Consider the following 20,963-nt stretch of genomic DNA (forward strand, 5'->3'; position numbering starts at 1 on the left):
TTGGCTCAGTGGAGTGTAGAATGGATGCCAACATTAACAATAATTCTGGTGCAAGTGCAAATGTCTGCATCAAGTTCTCAAAAAATCCTTTTATGGTCCATCTGTTTGTACACACCCTGGTTCCAAACCTTGTTTTGCCTCAGGACCCACATTCTTAGAAACTTTCTAGCTTGCTGTAGACTTGTCCTGCTTCTGCCTTCTGTTCTGCAACACTGACTGGATGCTAAGATTCATTCTTAGGCACTGTGACATTTGAGCCTTTGCAAAATATATTATGTTTATTCATGTCCCCCCTCTCTCTCTCTCTGTGTGTGTGTGTGTGTGTGTGTGTGTGTGTGTGTGTGTGCACTTGTGCACATGAATTCCACTGTGCACTGTGTGGCATCAGTGGATAACTTTTGGGAGGAGTTCTGTCCTTTGGACCTGATTCCAGAGAGCACACTCAAGTCGAGAAGCTTGGTAGCAAGTTCCTTTACCTGATGAGCTTGTTGGTCCAGTCTGAGCTTTCACTTAACCCTTAGCCCCTCGTTCCCCATCAGCAACAAGAAAGCAATCTCTGCAGGGTTACTTTTGGTCCAACGTGACTTTCTTAGGTCCCAACAGCAACATTTTAATTAAAATTCAACATAGTAACTAAATTGCTAAATTTAATAGGAATTACAGAATGTGGGCTCCTCTGATTCTGTATTGCTTTCCATATTCTTAATTAACAGTCTTCTATACAGTAAAACAGTCATCATTTGGACCTATTTGGTTTCCTGAAGATACATTTTTAGGAAGATTTTACCAAATTGGGATGTTTAATTTGCTCCTCAAATACCAATTTTCAAACTAGGAAGTGAGTGTTCTATGAACTTCAAATGAGAACTCACTCAATAGATTTTTTTAAAAAACGCTTTTGAGTCATTGAAAGCTGTTTCTACCTACTTCTTCGTAGGTCTCAGAATTCCTGGGAGGCCTTTTGTTTTCCTAATGAGAAAGCAGACTGTGGTAGAGCAGTGGATGCACTGACACTATCTCTCCTCTTGCTGTGCCTTCCATGCAGATGCCTGAAGCCTTGGAGGAGCTGAATGGTAGAGTTTCTTTGTATCTTCCAGAGGAGAAGAAAACACCATCCAGAATCCTTGTGACAAGCACTCACTAGCGATTGAGCAAGTGTCATGTTACCTGTCATCTGAAAGGCAGCAGAGAAGCATCATCATTGTGTCCCCACTCTAAAAACAAAATGCAAATCTCTGGGCATGCTGGTGGCATCCCACACTCCCCCTGACCTGCTGGCTCATCCTGCTGCATAGGACATCACCCGCACTTGGAACTCCTCGGTCTCCACCAATGGTTCTTCAAGTCTCAAGTCATGTACATTTTCAGATCATTGAACTACTCTGCAGGATACTGGTGCTACTAAGACTGGAGATGTTAAGACATGTGCACATCCAGTGTATCCTCAAAGGCTTCAGTCCTCCGTGAGTTCTAGATTACCTTCATGGTTCTCATCTTTCTCTCATCCTCTATGACCAGAGATATACTCAGACTGCCGTTCTAGCAGGTCCTCAATGAGGTTCTGGCTCAAAACAAGAACCAAGGATAGTGACTGATGGTGCTGCAGGATAGCAAACATCCAATAGCCAGCAACATAGAAACTTCACAGGACTCTGTGGACTGTGTGAATGACAGTGCACACCCTTTAAATCTAGTCTCCAGGTTTCAGTGACTTCTGTTTGGTACAGTGAATGGTGTGAGCCTTGTCTAGTTTACTACCAGGCACAGATGGAGTTCTTAGAACTCCCTTTGAAAACATTTAGACATGTGTAGAAATCAGGAAGTAAAGACTGAGTGTTTTGAAAGACATGAGTCCTGCCAATGGAACTATGCAAGCCCAGTGTTAACGTCCTCCATGACGTTCTCCTTTCCTTCATGTTTATCTTTGCCTTCCTTTGAAGAATGACCTACAGCAAGTAACTTGCCTTCCAAAGCCTCTGACTTACAGATCCATAAAGAAAACTATGAATTTTAGATTTCAAGTACTAAGTATTAGTCAGAGTTCTTCAAAGAAATGAAAGAAACAGAACCAATTGTATATGTCTCTCTCTGTATGTGTGTTCTGTATACACAGTCATATGATGCACAATTTTTTTTCAATAGTGTATTTCACACTCAAGCTACAAAACTGCCTAGGAACAGTTTTCTCAGTCTGTATTCCAGCCCTTGACTTACATGTGGCTCTCTATGTGTGTCTACTTGTAAAGCCAGTGTTATGTTTGAAAGAAATCTCAAAACAGTAGAGCTCACAGTTGAGATCTAGTCAGTCTGACAGCCTGAGAATTAAAAATGTCACTGACAGATCAATCCCCCAAACCAAGCTAGGAATCAACCTTCACCTATATTCCTCTTTCTATTCAGCCAGCAACTGGCCAGATGTCACACATACATACACACATACAAACATACATACACACAAATATACACACATACACACATACACACACACACAAACACACACACACACACACACACACTCACACACACACACAAACACACACACAGAGGAGCAGTTATGTCCTTTAGTCCACCAGTGTGGATGCTAAGCTCTTTAGAACACTCATCCATATATGGAAGACATAATATTTAGTCAGCTCCTGGGCATCCTATGCCTGACCAAGTTGATGTCCAATTACTAATCACATGATGTTCCCCAAATAAAATGGCCTCAAGAACAGGAACTGAAAATTAGCCAATCTTTATGTCTCAGTTCTAAAGCTGAGGGTATCAATATGTTTTCTGTTAAGAAATCTTAGACTATGTATAAACTAAACTTGTACTGAGATGCTGATGCTACAATTAGAAGTGGGAAAAAATCACTTTTAAACTACAAAATGAGGATCCCAATTTACTAAGCCAGCCTGATGGTCTAACTGCAGAAGTAGAGACAGAAAGGCAACCATCCAGTCATATGTCTGAAACACAGAACACAGTAGAACTACTACCTCTCTCTGTCCAATACTAGAAACAAACAAACAAATAAACAGACAAAACTGGTGTCTTGAATACGTGGCGACGGAAAGCACGCAGCCCAGAAGTGTAATTGATAAGATATGAAGTTCTAAGAATGTAAGACTCAGCTCTGATATCTTTCTTGTGACAAGTCCACCTTTAAGTAGGGATTACTCACGAAGACACAAAGCCACCTGTCATGCAGACAAACTTCCGTGCACCTGAGATCAGGGTATGCCCTGCTTAAATGTTTGCCCTAAGCAAATGTCAGGGGCTTCATACTGGCTGCCTCACATTACTAGGATGCATATCCTAGGGTTTGAGGGGTTGTCATTGAGGAATTGATGTAGACAGAGGTTTTTCATCAGAAACTAGACTGTGCACACACCTCTCTGAGAATCCTCTCACGATGCACTACAGAGTTGGGGTGGAAACTAGCAAGATAAAGGCAAAGGGGTTTGGGGTGTGGATCTCAAATTTTCTCTAGTATCTATTAAAGTCAGCAGAGTCTGGACACCATGTACTCATGTAGTGACAAGCTAAAGACAATTACATAGAAATAGTGCCACAGAGGATTTTGTTATAAGGGGAACATGAAAACAGAAAGGATATAAAAGCATTTGGAAAGTAAACACAGTGGAAACAGCACCAGAGCCTGCATATCCTTCTCATTCCCCCAACTACATGGGATGAGATGGTATAAGATGGAGATGCCACTTTGGGAGGCAGCGTTGAGGATGCGACTGGCCTGCAGTTTACAGCTTGAAAGAAAACTAGAGGAGTTTCATACCCACTCTGTCAATGCTCTGCAGAGTTTAGCAGTCGGGTGGATAGTACTCCCGTGGGAAATGAGCCTGCAGGCTTCATAAGTAAATTCTGCTTGCTTTATTTTGCTAGAAAACCCTCTGCTTCCAGTCCCCAAGCAAAGAAACATAAACAGATAATTCAAACATTTTAATAAAATCAGTTCTTCCCCCCTTCCTCCCTCCCTCTCTCTCTCTCTCTCTCTCTCTCTCTCTCTCTCTCTCTCTCTCTCTCTCCTTTTGTTGGAGGCTGGATTTTTCAGTGATGCACAAACTTTTCCTGAGTAGCCTATAGATCAGCCTGGTTTCAAAGTCAAGTGATCTGCCTACCTACCTCTGTCTCCAGAGTATTGGGATTAAAGGTGTGTTACTGTTTCTTGTTCTCTAACACTTTTCATTGTTGTCCAAAGATAAAATAGAATTCATTTTTATTTATTTTTTGAGGGAAATTTTGCTGCCTACCAAAATTTGATTGCCTTTCTAAGTAGTTTATCCATAAGTCTAGAATGAAATAAAAATGAATTGCTGAGAATGGGAAAGCTACAGATGCGTTTCCTAGGTTTTGCTTTGATGTTCTACTGGAAATAGATTGTGGTGACGAGAGAACTTACTGGGGCTTCCCTTATCCAGACAGGAAAACCCTAAAAGATCTCAGGGAATTCTGTTTCTTGTAGTGTTCAGGAAGGAGAGGTTTCTTATTATCTTTAGTGTGATGTTTTCTACAATTTTATACAAGGAGTTTTCCTTCATGTTGTATTTTGGTTCTCAAGTTGGAGCATATTTTTACTTAGCATTTCTCCTTGGCAAATAATGTTTTGTAATTCCTTTTAGTCTCACCCTTATGTCATAGGATTGTAAGCCTTGTGCCTGACACTTAAAAATGAACATGAAACCCTACTTGTTTTTTAACATTTGTTCCAAAACTTAATAATAATTGGTGAATTCCATAGTATGGACTATGCTCCAGGACTCTTTGCTAAGGGGTTTCCCATTTAATATCCCAAAGCACTATTTAAATTTGGGGTACAAACAAATGAACAAGTTTGTAGAGATGACAATACTTGGTTGGCTCACATGGTATGAAAGGAACCACAGTTTTTACTTTCCTTTGATTCATAGCCCAGGTCCTAACACTTTTGTGAGCTACATTTTAAAAGGAGAAATTTTGCATTTTTGCCATATATTTGTAAGTGTGTGATCCTCCAAATTACTGGAAGTATTTCATTATTTCTGCCCAAGAGGATGTTGTCTGATTCCTGGCAGATGTAGTGGCCGGTGTTTGCAGGATGATGGGATTTGAACTCCAAGCCTTATGATCACACAGCAAGTTCTTTTAACCAGGAAACCATGTGTCTAGCCACCAGATCTGTAGTTTATATAAAAGTGAATATAGATTTAAACATGGATACTAAGAGAGGAGAAACACACATGCAAGCATGAAAGGCATGCGAGAAGGAGAGGCAGATTTGGGGAAGAGAGCTGTGTAAACCAAAGACAGAAGTGAGCGGGGGCCAAGAACAGATGATTTGTAAAACCTTTAATTAATTTATTAATCCATTAATTGGTACATTATCGTATTCTGTGTGCATATGCCTATATGTGTTAGTGTGCATATATGGAAGTCAGAGGACGATGAGTGAGGAGGTCATCCTCCTACCACATGGGTGTTAGTAATAGAACTTGGAACCCCATGGTTGATGACAAGTTCCTTTCCCCCTTTTTTAAAATTACAGTTACTTTTGTGTGTGTGTGTGTGTGTGTGTGTGTGTGTGTGTAGAGGGGTAGGAATTGTGAGTGTAGATGTGGTAGAAATTATTTAATCACAACCCAGGTTTTCTCCCCTGCCTCTGAACACTTAGTTCCCAGATAAAAGACACCCACAAGCTTCATATTTACATTAAGCCTTAATCAGCACAGGAGCTGGGAAGCCATTGATCCTCTGGCTGTTATGTCTGTTTCAATGCTAATAATTCCACTATATAATTTGCTGTGTTTCATCTGAGCTGCTCTTAACTCCAATTAGCCAACCCACCTGACCCATGGCGGCTTCCTCCTCCCTTCACCTTCTTTATTACTCATGGTTCTTCTTGGATGCCTGAAGTCCTGGGATGCTAAACCCTGCCTGTGCGCAGCTGTTGACTGTTGGAATCCTTATTCATCTATCAGAAATAATTTGGGGACACAAGTTTACATAGTATCACTTGGGTCTACATGTGGACTCTCTTGTCTCTGGGACAATCAGGCCATGGAGGCCTGCAGTTAGCATTACAATACATATCAACAGACCAAACCTCAAAGCATGGAGGTCAGGGCCATCTGGTAGGAGTCAGGTTTCTGTGTAGGTCCCAGGTAGTGAACTGATTATGTCAGGCTTGGCCACAAAAGAACCTTTAGCCATTGAGCTATCTTCCTGGCTCATGAAAAACCTTTTACAGGCTCGTGTGGTCCTGTGGCTCTGCATATGTGAGCTTGCATGTGTCCAGGCCAGAGGACAACCTTGGGGTTTACTCTTCAGGTGCCATCCACCAGTTTTTATAAAATGGGAGTTTTCATTTGACTAGGAATAGGACAGGTCAGCCCGTCTGGCTGGCTAGGGAGGATATGGAGTCTCTGTCCCCCCAGCAAAGGTGTGTGCCACCAAACCAGTTTCTTTATTGTTGTTGTTATTTTAATTGGCTTCTTGTGTTTGGACTGAAGTTTATCATCTGAGTTTCTGGCTCCATTGCTTTCCATGTGAGCAGGAGAGGACAGAAGAAAATGTCTGTGATTGATGTGTGTACGTATATGATTGTCCTTGAGTCTAGTATAAAAGTGAACCAGAATGTTGCTTTCTGGCTCAGTCTTGCTTGGTTACACTCAAGGTTTAAGAGGAACTTCTTGAAGGTTTAGTTATCCAACAAAGGCTGGCTAATTCTCTAAAGTCCCTGACTCTTACATCTGAGATTACTAAGAATTTACTTCCTTTCATTTTTCCCATTTTAGGCACAGACTGAATTATGTAGCTGAAATGTGGAATAAATTATTAATACTAAAATTATTAAGTGTTTTTAAGTTAATTAGGGCACAGGCCAAACTATTGAAAAAGACTGGATCTGGTGCAAATATTGAGAGTTTTCCCTTGCCTGTGATAGTCCAAAAGTAGGCAGCCAATCCACAGAGGGCAGCATTTCTCTGGCTATTCAGGACCACAGGTCCCTCTGTCTGCTTGGCCATTCTCTAGGGATTAGGGTTGACACTATTTTTCTTTAATTTAGAGAAATGCCGTGAGGCGACTGCTCCTAGCTTGCCAGCTGCAGGGCACCCTCGGGTGGTTCGGTCACTCTCAGCACACTGAGATACAGAGAAGGAAACTTCCTCAAGCAGAGGATCCTGGTGCTCTGTCTCCCAAATAAGCTGCGAACCTGAGGACGTGGACTTCATGGTCATTTTCTAATGAGAAAGTAACTTTGTTTATAGCTTAATTAGACAGCAGCACCTCTAACACATCTAAGAGTTGGGCTGCTGACAGATTTCTCAGTCTGCAAGGAGGTTTGGGTCACTTTGATCCAAGATGTGCTATTGCTAGAGAAATAGCAGCTGGTGAAAACTAGAAATGGTGGAAAACTTTTATCATGCTTTGCATTTAAAAGAAGTTGAAACTGAATAAACTGTTTATTGGCTAACTGAGCTGTGTAACCCGTGTCCAGGGTAATGCGACCCTCACTTGGGACCTAAATGTACCAGACTGTACCAGTGAATTAATCAAACAACTTTGGCTCCTTAGTACAGTCATGGCACCTGCTCAAGAGTTCTCTGGTTCCGAGAATGAAAGACACAATTCTAATTCTCCTGACAGCTACCATACATCTCCCTTCCACCCAGCATCCCAGGTTTCACACCTTTAAATGTATGTTTTATCTTTGCTGCCCTGTTACCTTATGGGAAACACCCCACTCCCCCAATAGGGTCCTATTCCCTTCTACCTACATCATAGGCTGCTTTCTCTCATGTAGCTCTTTTATCTGATCCTTCTAACTCTGGATCATGGTGACTCTGTTCATACTCTCCTCCCTCCCAATCCCTTGACCTGTCTTTCTTACTTTCTGCTCAGCCATTGGCTATGGCAACTCTTTATTATCAGTTGAAGCCCACAGGGGCACTCAGGTCTAGAAGTGAGGCTTTGGGGGGACAAAATGAGACAATCCCCAACACCAGATGTTGACACATTGAACATACATTCTTTTTTTATTATTATTATTAACTTGAGTATTTTGTATTTACATTACGAATGTTATTCCCTTTCCCGGTTTCCGGGCAAACATCCCCCTAATCCCTCCCTGACCCCTTCTTTATGGGTGTTCCCCTCCCCAACCTCGCCCCTTTGGCACCCTCCCCCCAACAATCACGTTCATTGGGGGTTCAGTCTTAGCAGGACCAAGGGCTTCCCCTTCCACTTTTGATCTTACTTGGATATTCATTGCTACCTATGAGGTCAGAGTCCAGGGTCGGTCCATGTATAGTCTTTAGGTAGTGGCTTAGTCCCTGTAAGCTCTAGTTGCTTGGCATTGTTGTTCATAAGCGGTCTCGAGCCCCTTCAAGTTCTTGGCTATTATAAATAAAGCTGCTATGAATATAGTTGAGCAGGTGTCTGTTTTATATGTTGGGGCATCTTGTGGGTATATGCCCCAGAGAGGTATAGCTGGATCCTCAGGTAGTTCAATGTCCAATTTTCTGAGGAACCTCCAGACTGATTTCCAGAATGGTTTGACCAGTCTGCAATTCCACCAACAATGGAGGAGTGTTCCTCTTTCTCCACACCCTCGCCAGCATTTGTTGTCACCTGAGTTTTGATCTTAGCCATTCTCACTGGTGTGAGGTGAAATCTCAGGGCTGTTTTGATTTGCATTTCCGATATGAATAAAGATGTTGAACATTTCTTTAGGTGTTTCTCAGCAATTCGGAATTCCTCAGCTGTGAATTCTTTGTTTAGTTCTGAACCCCATTTTTTAATAGGGTTATTTGTCTCCCTGTGGTCTAACTTCTTGAGTTCTTTGTATATTTTGGATATATGTCCTCTATTTCTTGTAGGATTGGTAAAGATCTTTTCCCAATCTGTTGGTTGTCGTTTTGTCCTAACTACTGTGTCTTTTGCCTTACAAAAGCTTTGCAGTTTTATGAGATCCCATTTGTCGATTCTTGATCTTAGAGTATAAGCCATTGGTGTTTTGTTCAGGAAATTTTTTCCAGTGCCCATGTGTTCGACATGCTGCCCTAGTTTTTGTTCTATTAGTTTGAGTGTATCTGGTTTGATGTGGAGGTCCTTGATCCACTTGGACTTAAGTTTTATACAGGGTGATAAGCATGGATCGATCTGCATTCTTCTACATTGTTGACCTCCAGTTGAACCAGCACCATTTGCTGAAAATGCTATCTTTTTTCCATTGAATGGTTTTGGGTCCTTTGTCAAAAATCAGGTGCCCATAGGTGTGTGGGTTCATTTCTGTGTCTTCAATTCTGTTCCATTGCTCTATCTGTCTGTCTCTATACCAATACCATGCAGTTTTTTTCAATATTGCTCTGTAATATTGCTTGAGTTCAGGGATAGTGATTCCCCCTGAACTCCTTTTATTGTTGAGAATAGTTTTAGCTATCCTGGGTTTTTTGTTATTCTAGATGAATTTGCAAATTGTTCTGTCTAACTCTTTGAAGAATTGGATTGGTATTTTGATGGCGATTGCATTGAATCTGTAGATCGCTTTTGGTAAAATGGCCATTTTTGCTATATTAATCCTGCCAATCCATGAGCATGGGAGATCTTTCCATCTTCTGAGGTCTTCTTCAATTTCTTTCTTCAGAGTCTTGAAGTTCCTATTGTACAGATCTTTCACTTGCTTGTTAAAGTCACACTGAAGTACTTTATATTGTCTATTATTTATATTGTCATTTATAGTCTATTATGAAGTGTGTCGTTTCCCTAATTTCTTTCTTGGCTAGTTTCTCTTTTGTGTAGAGGAAGGCTACTGATTTATTTGAATTAATTTTATACCCAGCCACTTTGCTGAAATTGTTTATCAGCTTTAGTAGTTCCCTGGTGGAACTTTTGGGATCACTTAAATATACTATCATATCATCTCCAAATAGTGATATTTATACTTCTTCTTTACCAGTCTGAATCCCCTTGATTTCCTTTTGTTGTCTGATTGCTCTAGCTAGAACTTCAAGAACTGTATTGAATAAGTAGGGAGACAGTGGGAAGCCTTGTTTAGTCCCTGATTTTAGTGGGATTGCTTCAAGTTTCTCTCCATTTAGTTTAATGTTAGCAACTGGTTTGCTGTATATGGCTTTTACTTACACATACATTCTTGATATTGAATAAAGCAACTATCTTTAAGAATATAGGAATTTGGGGTTGGGGATTTAGCTCAGTGGTAGAGCGTTTGCCTAACAAGCGCAAGGCCCTGGGTTCGGTCCCCAGCTCTGAAAAATAGAAAAAAAAAAAAAGAATATAGGAATTTGGTCCTAGTACTAGGGAGGGTAAACATAAAGAAGAAAATTGCAGACATTTTGCCTACGGACTCTGTTCATGTGTTTCTGGCTAGAAGTTAGTCACATGCAAACTCTTGGTTTGAGAGAAACCTAGGAAATATAATTCATAGTTACCAACTCTGTACTCTATTAAAGATGTAGGAATTGTGAAGGGAAGATAGAAAATAATAGTACAGACTCTCTCAAATTTCTCTGAGGCCTGTTGGTTTGTACTCCAGGGACCCTGGAGGCCTGCTCTAACCAGAGACACAGGAGGCCCACCCTAAACAGAGACAGTACTACCTGACTCCCAGGAGACAAGCTGTCACCCAGCTCACAGAGCTCTACATTCCTCCAGTGAGGCTGAATCCAGTCAGAGACATGAATGACAGTTAACACCAGAGATAAACATAGGGGAGAGGCAAACTCCAGGTCATAAACACCAGAACCCAATGCAAAATCTGCTGCTCAGTCAGAGGACCTATAGTGTGCTTAACCATCATATGTAACAGGGTATCTAGAGCCCTCCGCTGGCCACTGAGGGAACTGCATGCAGGGGGACCACAGACAAAAGTCAGTCAAAGAAAAATTCATCAAAATAAATACATTTTTTTTTTTCAAAAAGGCATACAAATGTATGGTCAAGGCAAACAACACCCAAGAATACACAATAACGAAATATTTCATAACAACCCCAGAGTACAAAGAAACAGCATAAAAACAATCTCTTAAACCTATAATAATTCTATACGTATTTCTTGAAATATCAGTTGGAGTAAGCAACCAGGCTGTAATGCTTTTATAAGTTCCATAGCCTCATCAACCCTTCGTAACAATCTCCACCTATTTGATTTTTCCTTAATTGCAAATGTGTGTGAGTTAGAATCCCGCGTCTCTTTGTGACCGAACTGTAAACTGTAGTCAGTGTAACACTGGCAATCATTAACCACAATCTTTAAGTTTCCCTTGTAACACAAGGGCACAGCCATAACTTTGGAAAGCAAAACTCACCTTCCAACAAACAATCTATTCTCTAAAACTCCAAATCCATTCCTCGTGCTATAAAGTTTGACTGCCAAGTCTTGCATATGAACGAACAATGGTGCAGGCTCTAATACCTCACCAAAGAGAAATTGCCCTAAATTCTTTTATAAGTATGGTTTCTATGATAAGAGTTCTATTAAAATATTATCCCAATCTAGACCTGTTTCCCTTGGTTGGCTCATGCCACATGTTGTCTAGAATGACTCCAGTTTTAAGCCAACTTTCTGTTTCCAATGTTACAAATTTTTAACCATACCCAGTAACTTAAAAGCCAGTAACCTATAGCCAAGACATGTAGAGCGCATTATACATTGAAAACCAAACAGAAAAAAAATGAAGTGACAATACATATCTATAGTATTTAGATCAAACACCATTTTTACTTTTTCTAGCTGTCATTTTCTTTTAAGAAGCACCTTGTTACGTGTTGAATCCAATAATCACAGTCAAAGATTTCAAAGATTTTCAAAGAGAAACAGCTAACAGCTCCATTACCATAGAAGCTTTGAAGGTGCTGGCACCTTTAAGATCAGCTAGTGTAAACATTTAGCCAGCCCCCTGGGGAGCTTCCCTAGTGGACAGACCTAGGCTCCAAGCTACATTCCTCCATTGATGCCAGATCCAGTCAGAGACATGCATGACTGTTGACATCAGAGATAACCAGTTATCTATGATGCAGGTCTTCAAAGGTCAATTTAAACTGCTTTTTATTTATTTGTTCCTTTCTTGAAAGGACTTAAAACTAAATCAAGGGAGGAATCAACCAGCATTTAGAGTTTCAACCATTTTTTTTTTCCTTTTAAACATGAAACAGAAAACATTCAAGCAACTAGAAGCAAAACCCAGCCATAAACTGACATACATGGACAGCTTGGAACACGAAGGAGAGACAATAGATATAGAGGGAAGGAGCTAGATGGTGTCCCACCAAAAGGTCCCAGATATCCTACTTAAAGGACCCAGAGCCAGACATAAGCACTTCTCCAAAAGGAGAAAGCAAGGAGGCAAGAGGTTTCCCACCTACTTCTGTCCCCAGGAGAGCTCCAAAAAAGCTTAAGCTCATTTTCCTTCTTTCACCAAAGCATTTGTGGAGAGTCCAGAGGACTGTTTTTCTCAAACTCATTTTCTCTCTTGTCTAGTGTGTAAAATGTCTCTAATCAGGGTCCAAAGACTAAAAGCATCTATGAGCACAAGGGTGGGAGCCAGGGTTCTTATCTGAGAGATGAGCAAAAGGTGGTTCAAGGTCACCGCAAATCTTCTCCACATCTATCCCAAACACGAGCTGGAGCACAGACAAACGCAAACATGTGAGACTACATCTGACATTTTCACACTTAACAAGTTCTTAAAGGTCAGAGAGACACAAAACCCAGGAATGTGGACAGAGGACGTCAGACCCTTTTATAAGGGTCACAGGACAGAGGTCATTGTGACAGGTTTCATCGGATTATGGTGATACACTATCACCACATGACAAAAGTGTAGGACTAACACACACAGACACACACATCCACACACGTGCACACACATGCACAGACACACACATGCACAGACAACACATGCACACATATGTACACACACATGCACACACAGATGCAAACACACATGCACACACATGCATACACTGACACACACACATGCACAGACACAGACATTCACACACACATGCACACACAAACACACTCATGCACAAACACATAGACACAGAGACACACAAACATGCACACACACATATACACACAGATGTGCACACACAAGTGTGCGCACATACACACACACACACACACACACACACACACACACACACACACACAAGTGCTACTCAGCTTTAATTCTCTTACCCATCTGTACTGTATGACAAATCAGGAACTGACTTAAACCGAGCTATGTGGCTCTAGCATCACAATGGCTCAGATGTCACAAACTTCATCCCCCTTTGGCTTCTGAGCTCCACTCACTTTTCCTCCATATTGGCTTGAAAGACCCCAGGAGTGGGGAGACCCTCACTCAAGTCTTGGGGTGACGCAACCCCCGAAGAACTCACACAAGACCGTCCTTGTAATCACATGAGGTTTATCGATAGCAACCAGTGCACTGGGGTCGAGACTCGTATCCCACGCAGGGGCAGTGGAGTTCGACCCCGAGAGGCTGGGAGAAGAGGTATTTAGGGGAGAAACCACAACTCGAGGGGCAGGGATGGTGTCATTGGAAAGTGTGTAGAATAACAGTGAAAAATCACAAGGAAGAACTCTCTGTCCCCCAAGATTGTTTCCTAGGAGAAGCTGTCTCCTACTTCTCAGATTGCTTAACTTCATGCTCTGCTAGTTCCTAGGAGAAGTTGTTTCCTGCTTCTCAAGATTGTTCTCTAAGATTTATGGTCAGCTAGTTTCTGGGAGAAAGCTGTTGAGCTGGCCAATGTAATTATCCATTCTATAGCCCTAGGAGAGGCTTCTTGGAACATACAATTCTGGGGCCTAACCTGTTTTTTTTTTTTTTTTGTTTTTTTTTTTTTCTGCTCTAAACTTTGTGTCTAGGGGGGCAAATTTAAAACATTTACCTTTCATTCCCTACTTCTTCTAGTGGCTAGTTCTAATCTTAGAACTAAATTTTTGTATCTTTATAATATTTTTTAACCTTGTAAAACATGATATTGTTGACGTAACATCAAAATCTGAACAGTACTCCTCTTTTTTTTAATAAAGGTAACTAGCTTATTTAACACACAGGGACCTATAATCGAAAACAGAAGCAAAATTAAGAAGGGTCCCATAAGGGAAGATATCAGAGTAGTCATCTAAGGAGATCTACTAAACCAGCTCTCGAACCATCTCTGATGTGTAAGTCTAGGGAGCTTTTTGAAGATCTGAGTGTCTCTCTAGGTCCCAGCTCTCAGCCCCAACGGCTAGTATGTGGCTAGTGAAGGCTGAGACTTGACAGCTGTCAGGGTGGTCAGCAGTACCAGGTACGGTCCTTTCCAGCGAGGCCCGAGTGTCTGGGCTCGGTGTCATTGTATGTAGCTGCAGTCTCTGACCTGGAACTGATGAGATGTCTCGGGGGGTCCCCGGGGCATAGGCTGCTGCCAGCTGTGAGCAGATTTCTTTCTGTATCAGCTGTAGGTCTTTAGCCTGGTATACAAATCATTATTACTATGAAATGTTGGCTCAGTAACATCATCTAATACAGTCAGAGGAGCTGAGGCCCCATATAAGATCTCAAAGGGGGTTAAGCTGAAACTAGAAGGGAGATTTCTTGCTCTGAAGAGAGCAAGAGGGAAGGAGTATCACCCAGTCTGTACAAGTCTCCATGGTTAATTTGGTCAGGGTCTCTTTTAGAGCTTTATCTATTTTTTCTATCTGTCTTGAACTTTGAGGTCTGTAGATATAATGTAATTTTTAATCGAACTCTAAATACTTGGCCACACCCTGGCTTAGCTTGGCAATGAATGTAGGGCCATTGTCTGACCGGATTACCTTGGGCATTCCAAATCAGGGGAAGATTTCTTCCAGTATCTTCTGGATGACTATCGAGGCCATCTCTTGTTTGGTGAGGAAAGCTTTTATCTATACCTGGAAAGGTATCTACAAACACTAGGATATAAGCAATTTGGGCCTTTTCTTCTGTTGTACATTCTAAGTGAGGCCATCCCTTAGTCTAATCCCAGTTCACAGTGGCTGTCTCTTGTAGGCCTGTAACCAGGATAGGATCCTGCATAGCCATTACCCGAGCCACTTTATCTGTTTTGTTACTGTCCCATGTCACTGAATCTCTTCTTTCCTGATGTCCTGGGCAATGAATAATACTCTCAGTTGTTGGCTTCATCAGGGCATCCAAGACACTGTAAGGCATCTGTGGCTCTGATGTGCTGGGGGGTAGAGGTTTGTCCATCCCAGATGACATTTGTGTTGTCCTTCATTGTAGCATGTACTTATCTCTGACCTTTATGAAGAGAACTGTTTCCATCGGTAGACAAGGTAGCCTCGGCTTTCAGCAGGGATCAATCAGCCAGTCGCAGAGGTCTCCCCCCCCATTGGCTTCTGCCACTACTTGATACTCATGCTAGGCTCCGGGTCAGGATTGGGCAGCAAGGTGACCAGATTGCCCCGAACCGGTGGAGAATCTATTCCATGGCAGCTGACCAGTGGTCCCATCTTTTGGGACGTTTTATTCAGAGGCAAAACATCAGCCACTCTATCACCCTGGATTGGGTGACAGTTGTTAGTGCCCGGCTGGCAGGAGTGATGGGTTCTAGGCAGAACAGCACTAAGCCACACATCTCCCAGCATCAGGTACTGGTGCACTGAGACAGTCTTAAGCTCCACATATACAGTCTACAGATATGCATATACATGGCCTCACCCAGACATTTTAGCCCACACAAGCCATCTTGGAGAGCAAATTTTTCATGAGCAAGGGATAGGGGCAGTCAGGGATGACCATGAGCTAGTGGGTTACCCGGCCCACGCCAAGGTCCACTGTTCTTCAGGTAGTACATAAGTATTGTTTGTTGTCAGTAGCCCCCTGTACCCAAGGTCTTTGGATACTGGCCCACTGGGGCATAGGAGCACAGAGCGTTGGGTCTCTGTATCCATAAAACAACTGGGCAGACTTCTTTTCTATCTCTGCGCATAGCCAGCACTCTAGGACCAAGAGGCTCTCCAGTGGCCCCTCTTATTCTTTCTGTGGCAGTCTCTGACCCAGTGTCCTTTTTCTTTGTATTAGGCACACTGATCTTTAGCCAGGAATTCTCTTCTGTTGTCAAGTACTGTCTTCTTAGGTTCCCTAACTACTGTGGCCAGTATATGTTCCTCTCTTGTCTTTTATCTCTCTTTAGCTCTCTAACTTCTTAACCCTTTAAATTTCTGTAACTTTCTCTTCATATATTTTCCTTATCATAGACAGATTGGTGGGGCATTTTTTAGCCCCTCGGAGACCCACCTTTGGAGCCTGGGGGCAGACCCGGAGCACTCCCTACCTTCAGGCATATTGAATCCAACAGGCAGAAGTTAGGGTCTTACATCCATGTCTGGAACATTTTTTTTTCTGGCCTCTAGTAGGATTTTGTATTTCCTGTAACAGCTATTAACAAGCATCTCAAGTGGGATGGTGAGAAAACAAGAAGAGAGTCCAGAAAATAGAGGTCCGCCAAAAAGGACAAAAGCATTCAGTCACACAGAAAGACAATCAAAAGATTAACAGACAAAAAAAAACAGAAGTGTGCACAAAAACAAAAGACAAGTGGCCGCAGCAAGATTACCACAAAACCGAACTGATTCAGATAGGAGCTTCTGTGAGCTCACCAAAAACAGATGAAGGGGAGCGGATTCCACATCACTCCTCTTTCCCAACCAGAATCTCAACTGACAAGTTGTGTGTTCAATTTAGTGGTAACACAAAACAAAGACCTAAGACACACAGACAAAAACCACTCTGGAAATACAGATGGCCGGTAGGGCAGGTCTTTTCTCCAATCCAGGAGAATCACCGAATCCTCACAAGCACCCAGATGGGAATCTGCCAGGTGTCCCTGGGGTCCCTCCTCACCTCCTGGGACATCTCCCAGGGCAGTGCAATCAGTGAGCCCCAGGCACGTCTACCGCTCACACTTGCTTCTCTCCTGAGACACGAGCCTCCCTCTCAGCCCGAGATGGGAGTGACTGCAAAAGCAGAACTCCAGAACTCGCGAGCAAATACAGACCCAGAGTAGCAAATACAGACCCAGAATTTAGCTGGCACAAAACTCAGACACAGACAAAGACACACATGCTATCTCACCTCCAAGTGGGTCTTTGGAGACGAGGGTGGTCACCCATCCCGGACGAGCCCCCAAATGAAAGACCCCCGGAGTGGTGAGACCCTCACTCAAGTCTCGGGATGACGCAACCCCCCAAGAACTCACACAAGACCGTCCTTGTTGTAATCACATGAGGTTTATGGATAGCAACCAGTGCACTGGGGTCGAGACTCGTATCCCACGCAGGGGCAGTGGAGTTCGACCCCGAGAGGCTGGGAGAAGAGGTATTTAAAGGGAGAAACCACAACTCGAGGGGCAGGGATGGTGTCATTGGAAAGTGTGTAGAATAACAGTGAAAAATCACAAGGAAGAACTCTCTGTCCCCCAAGATTGTTTCCTAGGAGAAGCTGTCTCCTACTTCTCAGATTGTTTAACTTCATGGTCCGCTAGTTCCTAGGAGAAGTTGTTTCCTGCTTCTCAAGATTGTTCTCTAAGATTTATGGTCAGCTAGTTTCTGGGAGAAAGCTGTTGAGCTGGCCAATGTAATTATCCATTCTATAGCCCTAGGAGAGGCTTCTTGGAACATACAGTTCTGGGACCTAACCTGTTTTTTTTTTTTTTGTTTTTTTTTGTTTTTTTTTTCTGCTCTAAACTTTGTGTCTAGAGGGGCAACTATAAAACTTTTACCTTTCAGGCTGAACCCAACCACTTTAATGGTTTGTACTCAGCCCGGGGAGTGGCACCATTAGAGGGTGTGGCACTGCTGGAGTGGGTGTGGCCATGTTGGACTGGGTGTGGTTGTGGCCTTGCTGGAGTAAGTGTGACCCTGGCTGGAGTGGCTGTGACCCTGGCTGGAGTGGGTTTGGCCATGCTGGAGAGGGTGTGGCCCTGCTGGAGTGGGCGTGGCCCTGTGGGTGTGGGTTGTAAGTCTCTCAGTGCTCTGCTAGCAGCCTTCAGATGAGGATAGAGAACTCTCACCTACTCTTGCACCATCCTGCCTGGACAATGCCCTGCTCCTGCCATGATGATGACGGACTGAACTTCTGACCCTGTAAGCCAGCCCCAGTCACATGTTGTCCCTGTGAGAGCTGCCTCGGTCACGCTGACTGTCCGCAGCAGTAAAACCCTAAGTAAGTCAGAAGTTGATACCAAGGCCTGGGTATTAATGATAGGCCTGATCATACTTTTGTTTGGAAGAATGTGAATTTTGGGACTTTGGATTTGGAAAGCCATAAAATGGTTTGAGTGGGGCCCAATGAGCTATCCTGGCAGGAAGACTTTGTGGCTGTGAGTGAATTTAACTGCATAGACCTGGCCCAGGAGGCTTCAGGGGAGAAGAATTTCAGTGTGTGGCCTGGAGATTGTTTTTGTGGTGTTTTGGTGAAGAATGTGGCTGCTTTTTGCCCTTGTCTGAAGAGTCTGCCTGAGGCTAAGGTGAAGACTCAGATTCATTGCAGAGTCAAAGGAAGTCTCAGAAAAGCCCAGCAGAGACTTTGTTCTCTGGTTAAGTCTCAAGAGGAGAAATTTGGGCAAGTGCAGTGAGATTAGTAAAGAGACAATATATAATATATTGTTCGGGTATTAAAGGGCCACCCACAAGTGAAACGGAGCCTTGTCTGGACCAAGCACAGAGACCCTAGCAGATGCTGAGCGGATGCCAATGCCCACATGTACTCAAGGCACTTAAAAACTATGCCTGTGTGAAATCTTCTATACGCCCATATACAGATGTTCACAGCAGCACAGTTCTTTCATGACGGCCTTCGGTCTGGCAGTCCACTGACAAATAGCAAATTAAAATGTTTGGTAATATATGGAAAAGGGCTCGGTGATATAAATTATTATAAAAGGATGAGGAGAAACTGGATCAAGGGCATGAACATGAGATCACGATGTATACCGAATTTCTAAAAACACATGTATTAAAAGACATGAAACTGCGACCAGGATAAATGCCCTGTTCTGATTGTATTTGCAAAGATTACAAAACTGTGATGCTTGCCCGATTGAGCTTACAGGGACCTTGTCGCTATAGCAACCACCTTTACTTGGGTGGACCCTATAGAATAAGAGGGATTATTTCAGTGAGGAAGTTGTGCTCAGTGGTTTGAATAAATCTTGTCCCCACGGAAACTTGAGGTAAAAAGCGTGATGCTTCCATTCGGTGCCACAAGAGCAGGCTGTGTTGCCTTATGGGTCTGTGCCCATTTGCCCTTTTGTTTTCTGCCATGTTAGGGTACAACGTGAGTCCTTCACCAAATATAGCTACCCATCTTGGTGAAAAGCTCTCAGGGAGAACTTTCCCTCGGGATGGAGACCCTCCAACTTTAAAGACCAGACCGAGACACCACAGGATGCAATCAGCAAGAGGATTTGGTTTATTGTCGGGATACACAGGCACAGGCACCTGCGGGCGCTTCAGTCACTCGGGGGACTGGCGCACCCCACGGAACCAAGGATGGGCTTTTATAGGATTTTGGGGAGCAGAAGCAAGCATACAGAAGCAGATGCATGGTTACAGGGATATAATTGGTGGATTCTAATATGGCAAGGGTTTAGCCCGGGGGCAAGTTTCCTAGCTACCTTCCTGAAACATAACGGCTGACTCGGCCCCCCAAGGGTTCAGCCCGGGGGCAAGTTTCTTAGCTACCTTCTTGGAACATAACGACTGACTCGGCCCCCCACCAGGGTGTGGGACCTCTCTCGGGGCTTTTTTTTCATTGTCAGGTGCTCAACCGAAGTCGTCCTGTTGCCAGGCCTTCAACCAAACACATCCTGCTTGGCAGCCGCTGTGTACTCAGTGTTCTAACCTTTCCCTGAACCAGTCATCTTAAGTACAGCCTTGCAAAATGGCGTTACTGCTGCTAAGCTGGGGTCTTTCATTGGTAACCCGGCTCCCAGAACATGGAGTTAAATAAACATCTTTCCTTTATTAATATTACTATTAATTATTATTTATTATTTTCTATTCTTATAGACAATGGGTTAAGAAATTATGCTGTTAAAAGAAGTGTCAGACTTTCAGCAGCTCAGAAACAAAGATGACAATGCACACACACACACACACACACACACACACACACACATGTCAGCCTCCAGTCGTTTGGAGGCACTTCCTGGGAGAGGCAGGGACATGAGGCAGGAGTCTGTCCCTCTCTGATGGCCACCTAGCTTGTGGCTCCCATCGAGTGCCTGAGACATCTGGTTGCCAAGGACACAGAGAATCATGGGAGGGTGGAGTGATTATGTCGACAACTGCTGGGGACCTTGTGAGTGTCCCAGGCTTCCAGCAAGAAACAGCAAGGGCTTTTAAATATTTTTCAAATGTGCTTTTATTGTATCAAAAAATAGCAAGAGAGGTATGGTGTTTTTAAAGTCAATAAATAAAGTTACGCCAGGTGGCGCCACCCTTGAACCTAGAGGGCTAAGTCAGAAAGCTCTTGACATCCAGGCAAGCTGGGGCTGTAAAACAAAACCCTGCTGAGAAAAAAAGAGCAGATCAACATCATCCCTATGTTCATGCTGCACTCCCTGATCTGTTGGAGCGACTGTGGGTGTCCAATGTGTCTCCTCACCATAAAACAGTATTTCCCCACGTTAAAGCCAGAAATATTGTGGAAACGACTCCAAAGACACCTCTTTGGACCTTCTCTCATCCATACTACGAAAAGAACAAGGCCATTTGCAAAAAAAAAAAAACTGGCAACAGTGTGAGTCCTGAAATGTCAAAGGAAGAGGAAGAACAGAGGGTTGGCAAGCCACTCACTTCAAGAAATGCTCGAGGACTCAGGTACACACTCGCAGTGTGTCAACAATGTTGTCTTGAGGAAAAAATACATAACGGATAACATATTACTTGATAAATCCACGCCAGAACGACTGAAGCTACG

At 43.1% G+C, this 20,963-nt stretch overlaps 1 protein-coding gene across 1 annotated transcript in view; it reads right to left on the reverse strand.

The window, feature by feature from the left end:
- Nucleotides 1-16,397, reverse strand: part of LOC148001960 (uncharacterized) — a 153,642-nt gene extending 137,245 nt beyond the window's left edge. The window contains exon 1 of the transcript XR_015634440.1: nucleotides 16,315-16,397. The gene's annotated coding sequence lies outside the window, so the exon portion shown is untranslated. The remainder of the gene's footprint in view (nucleotides 1-16,314) is intronic.
- Between the last annotated feature and the right edge of the window lie 4,566 nt (nucleotides 16,398-20,963).

The sequence above is a fragment of the Rattus norvegicus genome, chromosome 12, assembly GCF_021556685.1.
Source record: "Rattus norvegicus strain SHRSP/BbbUtx chromosome 12, alternate assembly SHRSP_T2T, whole genome shotgun sequence".
NCBI lineage: Eukaryota > Metazoa > Chordata > Mammalia > Rodentia > Muridae > Rattus > Rattus norvegicus.